Source organism: Periplaneta americana, chromosome 7, assembly GCF_040183065.1.
Source record: "Periplaneta americana isolate PAMFEO1 chromosome 7, P.americana_PAMFEO1_priV1, whole genome shotgun sequence".
NCBI classification, from domain to species: Eukaryota; Metazoa; Arthropoda; class Insecta; order Blattodea; family Blattidae; genus Periplaneta; species Periplaneta americana.
Genome location: NC_091123.1, coordinates 113,066,770 through 113,079,118, shown reverse-complemented (window position 1 = coordinate 113,079,118; position 12,349 = coordinate 113,066,770). Strand labels below are relative to the sequence as shown.

Below are 12,349 nucleotides of genomic sequence, written 5' to 3'. Positions count from 1 at the left end.
AATGTTTGATGCTTCTTGTCTCAAATTTAATATTTTGCAGTTAAGTTATTGTTCCAGAGAATGTATTATTCTGCAATTTATAATAATTTCTGCATCCATAAATCGCACATATTACCAGCTTTGTAATTTACCAGTATTTATAATATTGATGTGGATTTTAAAATAGATGATTATATTTGGCACATAACACGGACCTCCGTCCGAGAAAGCGAGAAATCATTTGTTCTGGAATAGATCATTCCAAACCGATAGTGGCACTGTTCTTCGATTTTCAGGAAGTAATCAGTATTATTGTTTTCTAAATATATTGCAGAGTACATAAGACTCAGAAAACAAAAAAAGTAATATAAATTAATATCTTCTTCTCTAGTGAAACATACATTCTCGTTAAAAAGTATAGGTATGTCCTTGAAACTCAATGAAGCCTTATTGTTATAGAGCTGTATACTTTCATGATTTTGGCTAGAATAAGGTAGTGTGGTCAGCATCACGCTCAGACCGCCTTTTACTGCGGAAAAAGACCCGATACTCAATTTGACAGAAGACTGAGTGAACCTCGGGGCCGTTTTAGGAGTTTCGGCAACGAGACAAATTCCGTCGTCACCTGGAATTGGATCCCGTACCTTGGAGTCCGTTGTCAGTTGCCCTAATCACTGAGCTACCCGTCCACCTACTTCCTTACTGAGCATAATAAAGACTCCTGTGCAATAATTGAGACACTTAGGTAGCAGTAAAGTAAAGATTCAGGCTCCATTGACACTGCAGAGTAGGCATGGTCGCGGATTTATTTCCTGCCTGAGGCATGGACCTTTTGTGGCTTGTATAGGGAAGACCAGGTAACTTGATACCCTAAGGGTGAAACCTAACCATTTTTCCCCCATTACTACAAATGCTAGTGGATTATGGTGATTTTCTAGTTTGAAGGTTGAATTTTCTTTTGCCAACTTCGTTTCGAATTTCGATACTGACAAATACTATAAATGGTAGTGATTTTGTAACTGGTATGTTGGCAGCTGAGGCAAATATCGACAATATTTGCCGGTACTGGAGTTCCATGAAATTAAAATTGTACTAGATTTCTCAGCCGGTTACTGGAAGATAGTGAAATTCGAACTTATTAATAATTAATTAATATTAGTATTAATATTAATACATAATAGTTATTTTATGTGTTGCGTTGTGGTTATAATTCAAGAATAGTCAGATAAGTACGAATAAATATAATATACTTGGGGGTGATAATGCACGTGGGTAATGGATAGAAATATTATTTCAAATTTTAATGAATTTCTTTCGTGTTTAGATTTTTATTACTATGTCAAAAAATGAAATAGTGTTGCAGTGACTCCTCCAAGGAAGAAAATGTGTGGCATTCAGAGTACGCTTCAGAAATCTGTAGTTCACGTGTATAATGAGTTGAAGAAAGAAGATAATGAAGAAGGAATTATGCTAACGGAGACAGCAATTACAACCAGAATAGGAAAATTATTAGGAGTAAGTATTCTTAAACATACATTTCAAAGTGGTATTCAGTTTTAGGAGTTTGCACTAATAATTTCATGATTGTGGTCAAACAAAACAAATTTTTAAGTTAGGCCTAGATGTTTAATCAAGTCAGTGATTTTCATATTGCCAAACTAAATACATTTAAGATACTGTAATACTGCAGTAGGTGATAGCTTAAATACATTTACAAATTAGACGAACAAATAATCAAACAGCACGAAAGTAAATTTCCAGTTTTCTCTTTTAGTATTAAATTAACCGTTCAGATCACAATTTACATGCCACATCGGCCGAAGAAAATACAAGTCATATTGTAATTATTAACTTGATATTGCAGCAAATATTACATGAATGTTGGCCTGTTATGGTGCTTAAAAATAATTCAGTTTTATATAATAACTATATAACATACTCTATAAAGCATAGGAACGTTGACTCTGGCTGAATAATTTATTCATGACTGGTCTAAGTAATATTAAATATGGTGTTTCTTCAGAAAAGCCACCCCACCCAAAGTACTTGTTAAGATATAACACTCGAGAGGACGAGGACGCACTACTGGGAAACTAACCATTTCTCTTCGTCATGGACCTCTCGCATGTTATATTGGTAATTAGTAACAAGTTTGAGGGAGGGACTACAACAATGCATTAGAATATACAGGTAAGTGTCAAAGGATTTTTGTGCTGAAAGTATTTGTGGCTGTGCACTAAAACCACGTGTTCATCACTATGTACATATCACAGAAATCAATTAAACAAAATAAAATTATGCCTTCTTTGATGTAGCTTTTCTGGAGAATTACCTAAATATTAGCCTACTTAAACCTATCGTAGACCCAACCTAACATATTGATCATTTTCTATTCATATAGCTGCAAATGTTGGTATCATGCATGAATTTTATGATATAACAATTTTTAGAAGTGTTATGTTATTGTTTGTTATTACAGCTTGGCTTTACTACAGCCACGAATGTGAGAAATTCACAGAAGGGGACCCCACTTGTGACACCAGGAAAACATAGACTACGTAAACATCCAGTGACTGATGCTGATGATTTTACGAAAGATGCAATTGCGAGATTTATTTATGACAAGTTACATAAAGGTAGGGAAGTTACAGGAATTATTGTGTTGATTTATGCAATGTAATTCTGATATTAGTCATATGTATAAAAATATGGCATAATTTTCATTTACTGTTACAGGGGAAGTACTAACAGCAGCAAAAGTTCTGGAACATATGAATGATGATTATGAAACATATTTATTTAGAGTATCCTTATCATCGGTGAAAAAAATTTTGAAAGAGATGAAATTTCTATGGAGCAAAGGGGATCCTTATACACATGTACGAGAAAGTGATGTTATTCGTTTTTAAGAGAATATATAAGAAATGTGGAGCGTGAGAACCCTAAACCCGTAGTATTCTTGGATGAGACTTGGATTTTTATGAATGGTAAATTTCAATGTATTGTGAGACATTGAGTGATTGAATTTTTTACTAACAAATAGGTTAACACTTATGTTGAATATGAAATTGCAATTAATATAGGCTACTAGTAATGAATTCAAGTGGGAACAACATGTTTTGCAATTAATAGTTTCATATTATAACTAGAGGTTAGTTATAAAATTCTTGAACGGTTTTCCTGTCTTTAAAATGTTTGTGTCTCTTAGAGTGTCAATGTGAATTGCTTGTCTCTCTCTGTTTTTTTAAGTAGGATCACCCACTTATTCATGAAATAAACCAGGTGAAGTTTCCAGTGGCATGAATGGTGTTATTCATAGACCAACAAATGAGGGTGGAAGATTAGATGCCGGAACGAAAGGTGGATTTATACTCGGTAAGTTATATTGATTTATATTTTACATAAATTTGGCAAGAGTAATTTTTTTAATCAGGGTACAAAAATATAAAAATTAGTGACTAAATAAAAACGTGGGAAAGCCTTTCACCAAAGAGGATCTCATGTCATGTTATGTTATGTTATGTTTTATTTTCTTTATTTAAATGCTGTGAATTCATGTGACGTAATTATATGCCCAGGTATAATTTTTATTGCAGGTGCTGATTTAATTTTTTCATGCAATTGAAAGAAAAGTCAGGACTACCATAGTGCTATGAATAGCCCTGTAGTTGAGAAGTGGGTGCAAACACAGTTGTTGACCTGAGAACATTAGGGCAATGCGTTATTGTCATGGATAGTGCTGCATATCATAGCAGACTTGTGAAAAATCAGCCAACAACAAAATGGAGGAAAGAACAGCTACTGGTGATTGCAACTGAATATAATAGATTTGTTGTACTAAATGATAAGAGTTGATGGTGTGAAATCACCTTTTGATATTATATTTCAATATTAATTTCCATACTTTGCAGTTATTATTATTATTATTATTATTATTATTATTATTATTATTATTATTATTATTATTATTATTATTACTACTACTACTACTACTACTACTACTACTACTACTACTACTACTACTACTATTATTGCAACCGTTTCTCTTATTTCTCATAATTAGGCATACTTATAGATGCTACTTTTTTCTTTCAGGTGAAATTGAATCTACATAAGAATCCTAAAACAACAGAGCCTTGCCAATTACTGTTCTGAAGCGGCCTTGTCTTATGTGTTGTGTCTATATACAATTAATTCTTTCAGTTTTTTTTCCCCCCTTTAATCTAATGAAGTTGTTGGTTGATTGATACCAAGTGTTCAGCAGTTGATGTCATTTGTTATCTTGCACTCCAATATTTAACCAGATGATTGAAAGCTGTGTAAAGTTAAACAGTCAAGACAATGATCCATATCTTCATTGAGATTTCAGAAATGGCATGGGGAGATTCTGAAATATCAGTTCTTTGTAAACATTTGAGACAATCATGGCCTGTGATAATATGAGTACTGCCACTGTAGATTTTCATAGAAGTTCAGTTATTAAATTAGGTGTATTATTTTTACTATGTATTGTACTATATTTTTGTTTCGCTTAATTGATGAATTATATATGCTGTAAATTCAATAGTAGACTGTAGGCCTATAGCTTAACTGACGAATTGTATGTGCTATAAATTAAATAGTAGGCTGTATACCACAAGTGATGAATTGTTTATGCTTGTGATGTGAAGTAATTTGCATGATATTTATTATCAATTTCTGTATATTTCAACTGATTGAATTGTTTATACTTTTAAATTGAATTAACTTGCTTGCTATGTATTATATTTTATAGCTTAACTGATGAATAATTGTTTAGGTTTGTCAATTTAATAATCTGAGTGCCATGTACTTCATATTTTTAGTGGAGCCACCAATGTAGCTTAGTTGGTAGACTCGTTGGCCTGCAAATTCAGAGCTGCACTCGAGGGTAGTTTGGATCCCCCATTTGGTCTGATTAGTTGGTTTCTTCTGAGGATTTTCCTCCATCGTGGAGCAGATGCCGGATGGCCTATTGCAATTTTTTCATTTGCTTTAGAATCATTCCGATTTTTGTTACCACATTGTCATGTTCTGATCTTGTTATTCTTTTAACAGTGTGGTAAGATGCAGGTATAGATAACCTTACAGTAATTTTGCTACCTTTCAACTACCTCATTACCTCCCACTCCATAAAGTTCATGGATCCACAGAAGTACCAGTCGTCGATGTAATTCGACCATTTTGCTTAAAATATTAAAACACTGTAAAATATTGAGATTTCATGCTGTTACGTCCAATACTGCAGCAAGAATATCTGATTTTGAGTCTGATAGTATGACAGCCTTCTCAGATTTATGAAGTTGATACTGGAGATTTTGTAAGCTTAAAAGTGTATCTAAATTTTCACTATCAAAATTAGTCAGTGTTTGAAGTTAGTTAGTTAATTAGTTAGTTAGTTAGTTAGTTAGTTAGTGGCATTTAAAAAGGGCGCGTCAGCTACTATGGCTATTTGCACCCTTATCTAAAATCTTTCACTAAACACAAACACAATACAATAACCAGAAAGTTTAAAAAACTAAAAAGCATTGTCACGGTTAAAATGGGGCAAACAAGTGTTTGAATATAATTCCCTGTAAAAGGGAATATACTGGTATTGTACTACAACACCACTACATCTATGGCTTGGTAAACAGGATCCATCTATAAAAAATACTGTATGTAGTCACTCACTGACCAGATCATTTATCGTTTCTAATGATTTTTAAAATGTCTGGAGAAGTATCACATTTCTTAACATAATCTGTTAAAGTTAACTTATATACTATTCATTTTGAAATAACTTGGGATTGTGTTTTATTAGTAAAGTTTCCCTTGATTGAGCAAGTTTGAGTTCTCCAAGTAGAGTCAAAAAGTCTGTTGGGATTTTGGCTCAGTTTATTAATATTTGTGGACTGTGATTTTTTGTTCTAGACAACCATATTATCTGCAAATGATGAGATTATCATAAGACCTATTTCTTTAGTTAGACCATCGACATTAATATTGGAAAATGTATTCCTGAAAACAACAATGTGGGAAGCCCAGATGAATCTGTCTCTATTTACATATTTGTGACAATGAATCAAATAATCAAGTCACTGACCCAATGTAACACTTTATCATGGACACCCTAAGTTTGCAATTTCTTAAGTGATTTATATTTACAGAGCCATATGATCCTTGAAAATAAATTAAAATTGCTAAGGTGTTTTGTTTTCTGTTTAAAATATCTTTAATATCTTGACTAAAATTTAAAATCTGTCCATTTGTTGAATGTAATTTTCTAAAGTCAACTCAATAAGATGAAAGTTAGTTACTAGATTCCAGGAACCAATTCAATCTATGAAATCATCTCTTCCATAATTTTGGCTATCATACTGGTAAGTGGTATCTGTCGATAACTCGAAAAAATATTAGTTGAATAATTGCTTTTCAAAATTGATGTTATGATAGATTTTCTCCAGACAGATATTGTATTTTAGTTGAGATTACAAGATAAAAGTAGTGAGTTTGCTTGTTTGCCAACATATTTAAGAAAATCAGCATGTGTATTGTCTGGACTTGGAGATGTTTTGGGTCTTATGTTATTAAATGAATAGTAATATTCAGTTCTTGATTAAATATTGTTATATAAAGTAGATTGTAGATTTAATATTTCTTTCAGTTTTTCCTTAATAGTCTGACGTACACAGATAAAACTAACACCCACACCACCAACTAATCTAATAGAAATTAAAATATAATTAAATGTAGAAAAAGTAATTAAAATTATAAATACACGTAATAAACCATACCCCCTAATTTCAACAATATACTATTTTATTCCCTTTTACAGCTTGTAGATAATTATTAATTATAGTTATTACTTATTAGCATAATATTTATTGAACTTATTGGCTATTTCACTTCGTTTGAAAGATGTTATTGTGTACAAAAAGCATTTTTTGATGATCGTTTCATGCTGTATGTTGTGTATAAATCTATGATTTCTGGCCATCTGTTCTGTGTAATCCATCTTTTGTATAGAATTAATAAAATACTCTTTTGGTAGTAATTATTTTATTAATTGAGTATGTAATTTACACCAGCTCACATTTCTTGAATCATTTGTTTTTTCTTATTTAAATTTAGGGCACAAGAGCCAAAAAGAGACTTCACAGTTATGTATCATACATTTTTTCAATGACAGACGTGGAGTTCCAGAAATAATAAGTGTAAGTGTAACATTATTAAGCAATTTACAAACAAATGAAATCTTTAAAAAGGTATCTAGAAGTGAAATTACTTATGGCTTTTAAGGACCAAAATTATTTTTGTAAGTTGATTTATTATTATTTCAGTTTTAGCCTAGTTGTATTATCCATTTCCTTACTAATTTCAAAAGATAATCAGAAGTTCATTCGAATTCCAACCAAAAGTCAATTGGTTATTAATTTATCTACCTTTAGGAAGTACAGTATATGTACGCTGGAATCTTTGAAGTGAAGTGACAATAATTTAATTGGTCTTGGAACAGATTTGATTCTTGAATATTATATACTATACTTTGTTGTATATTTACGTCTAGTAACCTATTAATGCTAATACTAATAATAATGTAAAGGAATAAAAGAATAGAACATAGCAATACATTTCTCATTATTATTGAAACTATTTAGAATAACCTTCCAACATTAAAGTAAAGTACGGTGAGTAAAGAAGTCATTCAGTACATAGGATCGTGATTTTACTACATGTGGTGATATTTGGTAACAGTTGGCAACACTGACAAGGCGGAAATATTTGCTGTTTGGGAACTGAACTTACGTGATCCTCACTATAAATGTGGGACTTTGTCATGTCTTACCTTTCAGGTGGAGTCTCGGCATTATACCAATCCCACTTTTCGGAAGTCCCATCATGCGTATTGTCAGTACAAAATAACCCCAGTGAAGTAAAAATTCTCAATATACAAGGTGGAAGAGAACCTATTGCATCAATTCACAGAGATAATAGATCAAATTAATGCGAACAAGTTTTGTCAAATAAGTTTTTTGATACTTCCAATGGTTTTGAGAATACGAAATGTAACGTGTTGCAACGCTGCAGTTTTCCTTGAGGTCATTGCTCCGGATTGGGGGTGAGTGTAACTTCAATCATCCACTCCACATGACTTGCGAGAGAAGTATGTAAACAAAAAGTCTCATCAGATACGTTTCGATCAAATTACCTTTGATCAACACGAAAAGTATTCCGTGAATTAATTTCGCAAAATGTTTGTTTTTAACATTGTTTATTACGCTGTAACCTCTTTAACTCTAAATTTAATACCATGAAACTTATTTAACATTCACAGTATCTGTTGCTTTCTTTGCTTTTTACGTAATTACAAACCAGTAAAGAATATACATTCTCATAAAACAAAACTGTTTCCATTAATAATTCCTTTACATTTGATGTAAACTCAAAATAGCATTATTACGAATACACATTCTGTAATTCAATTTCCATTTAAGTTAATATCTTTGAAGAAATTAAAAATAAATTAATTTACAAAAATTTATTAAGTTCACAGTAAAGTTAAGTAATATGTTAAGTGTTACGTATGTGGTACAGTAATTTGATCGAAACGTATCTGATGAAACATTTTTGTTTACATTATCCTCTCGTAGGTTTTGCGGAGTGAAATTACACTCGCCCTCACTGAGGACCAATGACCTCAAGTAGCACTGGAGTGTTACAACATGAGGCGCCCGAGATCAAAATGGGCTATGTGACTTTTTTTTAGAAAATGAATTATTGACATCATTGGCAAGTTTGGGTTGAAAACTTTACACAGTGAAAGGTTTAGTTTCAAAATGATTTATTTTAGATGTGTAAAATGAATAGAAAATATCAGTACGTCAATCAGATGCAGGAAATTTTTGCACTTTTCTTAAAATTCACCTTTGGATAAGATAGCCCATTTTGATCTCGGGTGCCTACTCGTTACAGTCATGTCATATTCTCAAAACTATTGAACGTATCAAAAAACTTATTTGACAAAACTTATTCCTATTGACTTTTATGACTTTTATTACTTCTGCGAATTAATGCAATAGGTTTTCCACTCTGTATAAATGGATGATTGAATGAATATTTGATTGAATGGGTTAATGAATGAATGACTAAATTAATAAATGTAAAAAAAACAAAACACATTTTTAAAGATTTAATAGAATGTGAAATCGACAAATCAATGTGTAAGCGCCAAGAGACAAGACATTTTACCTGAAGTCGGGAGTTCAAATACTGATGAATCCGACTGAAATTTATTAAAATAGAAGTCTGTGTTTTTTTTTATTTCGTCAGTTGCTCTTGTTTATTTTATCAGCATCCTACAGTTTTTGTCCACACTTTCATTAAAATTTTATGACCTGCGCGGTAATTGGCGGGAAGGTATTGTATTTTGCTGTAGTGAGACCAAACTCGAAGAGATTCTTGCAGCTAAGGTGTTCAGGAGGAAGTAAATAAAAAATAATACGATTGGCTTCAGTAATTAATTACTATTCAAATCTAAACAGTGTACAAAGTAACTAAATGTATCTTTTTAATAAATATAGTTAAATTCAATGCTAACCTGACTTGGAAAAATATGATCTGACCTTAGGCGTCAATGTAGTTCGCGCCGATGAAGTAGCCGTCATGAAGTGTGTGGTACGACTATCACGACGATGCTGCTGCTGATGATGATATATGGTGATTGCTTTTGAAGATATGTAGCAAACCATTGTAGCAAAATTAAAAATGCAATTTGTTTTGTATTTTATATGTGTTAAAATGTTAGAAATATAATAACTTATCATAATGATGACAATAGTAATGGTAATCATAATCATCATCATTATCGTTATGATGTACCTATATAGTTGGACCACATAGCTTATTGAATTTAAATATCTAAACAAGACGCCAATCTTGAAATTTAATGGTAACGTGTGATGTACCAGTATCATATAACATCATGAGAATACAAAATTTCTGCATACAGTCTCTTTTATGCTCTTTAATATTGCATAGGCCCTAAAAGTAGCCTTCGCTTTTAAGACCACCATAAAATATTGCTTCGCTAGCCAAAGAATGCGTTCATTGCTGAAGATATGATGTGAAAATGCCATTGTGAATTATAAATTGATATTTTAGGCGCTGTGAAAAATTGCAAAATCATAAACCTTAATTCACCTCTTCCTTTATATCTTCCTCCTAAATAAACGGAAACCATATACGAGTACAATACTTGTACTGTAGTGTCGTGGTCTAAGGCATCATGCCTGGACTTATGTTATGGAATGAGCGCTGGTTCGATTCCTCATGGGGGGAACTTTCTCATGAAATTTGCGTCAGTGCATGGGATCGGTGCCCACTCAGCAGAGTGATGAATTTGGGAAGCTTCGATTGGTAGCGAAGTTCGATTTCCAAAACCGCTATAACGACTAGGGGGATCATCATACAGACCATGCATTACTCCCGTACTGGTTGTATGGAAATTATTGCACTCACATTACTATTTAGCCTGTATGATTGATTTTATAGACATGATGGCACCAATAAGACGGTTAATAATCTTTAAGTAATGGCACTTCCGTCTAAGGTTTACCTAATTTAATAAGTTTATTTTAATTTAATTTTAAGAGAAATGTTTTCGCCCACCGGTGAGCATCTTCAGATCTCATATATAAAAACGTGAGCTAAATTTACAATTAAGTACATAAACAACACAAAAATAATTGCATGTATGCTTGGTGTGTTTTACATGACATATTTTCAATTTATAAAGTGATTACAGCTGTAATAAATAAAATAACTTAACGAGATCGTTGTAAAAATGAACAAGTTAAAAATAATGTTCAAACATCTTGAAAAAAAATTTTACTCTAAAATACATCCTTTAAAACTATCGACATTCAATAAGAATGATGCAGATATATTTCCTTTATTTATTAGTATTTGTTGACAATCGTTTATAAGCTAAAAACCAATTCTATAGTGTTGATTTAAAATAGAATTTAATTAAAAATTGATTAAAATAGAATCAACTCTGTAGTATTGATTTTTAACTTATAAAAGATTGTCAACAAAAAGTACTAACAAATTTAATAATGGAAATATATCTGTATCCATTCTTTACTCATTGTCGATAGTTTTAAAGGATGTATTTTGTAGTAAAATTATTCCGCAATATGTTTTAACATTGTTTTTAACTTGTTCATTTTTTTAGAAACATAATGAAAGATATTCAGATAGTCAATACAATATGATATAATATAATATTGTTTTATTCAACTAATGGAAGCTATTATGAAGTTTAAAGAGGATCCAAATAGTTTGATCATGTTTGCAATTTCATATGTCATAAGTAAAATGTAAGACATACAGGTCAGCTACAATTTTATTTACATATTAAATTTTATACCTGTATTTTATATTTTAGATCGTTAATCATCACAAGTTTATCTCAAATAGTTGGTTCAACATTATATTATAGGTTGTGTTTTAATTAGCTTGTACAGATTCCACAACAAGACATAAAATGTACAAGCTATTGTATAAAAAAATGCCTGATGATGCCCGAAGGGCGAAAACGTTTGCTTAAGTTTCATAATACTAAATGTCATTAATTTTTTTAAATTGTGATATGTCAATTAGATTGAACATCAAATAAAACAATATTATATTATATCATATTGTTCATTTTTACATCGAACTTGTTATTTTATTTATTATAGCTGTAATCACTTTACAAATTGCGAATATATTATGTAAAATACGCTAAGCACATATTCAATTATTTTTGTATTGTTTATGTATGATACTAATTTGTTAATTTATCTTCATGTTTCTATTTATAAGTCCTAGACATGCTCACTGGTGAGCGAAAACGTTTTTCATAAAATTAAATTAAAATGAATCTATGAAATTAGATAAGCCTTAGGAAACACCACGAGTGATATTGTACAAAAATGAAGATGACTTCTAACCGCGCATGATTGGTGGAACATTTGACTTGGAATTTCTTTAAAGAAAAGCAAATTCATGGCTATCAGATGTGAGTAATTTCATGTTACAAGATATGTCTTTCTCTCCTTTTTCTTCCTTTTTTAATATTTAGAATGCAATATAACATGTGAAATGAGAGATTTGAGAACCAAGTCACTAGATGTCAGTCTGTTTATGGAACGGCGAGTACAATAACGGGAAAGACAAGGAAGATTACAAATTAAACGTTATGAGTTCTAAGGTAGATGCAACGATCGCTGCTCTATTCTTTCAGATAAGAGAAAAAGTAGTATAACAAAATTCAGTTGGAGGAAATGAAATTTCTTAGAGGTGAGATGCACTAAAACGGAATAAT

General features: G+C 31.4%; 1 long non-coding RNA gene across 2 annotated transcripts; it reads left to right on the top strand.

Moving 5' to 3' along the window:
- The first annotated feature begins 865 nt into the window (after nucleotides 1-865).
- On the top strand, nucleotides 866-6,677 carry LOC138703363 (uncharacterized). Of its 2 annotated transcripts, none has more exons than XR_011333136.1 (6): nucleotides 866-1,494; nucleotides 2,459-2,615; nucleotides 2,716-2,966; nucleotides 3,232-3,354; nucleotides 3,576-3,783; nucleotides 4,075-6,677. It is a non-coding gene; the product is annotated as an uncharacterized lncRNA (long non-coding RNA). The 2 variants fall into 2 exon arrangements; XR_011333135.1 differs by having other exon boundaries at nucleotides 867-1,494; nucleotides 3,229-3,354.
- The last annotated feature ends 5,672 nt before the right edge of the window (nucleotides 6,678-12,349 follow it).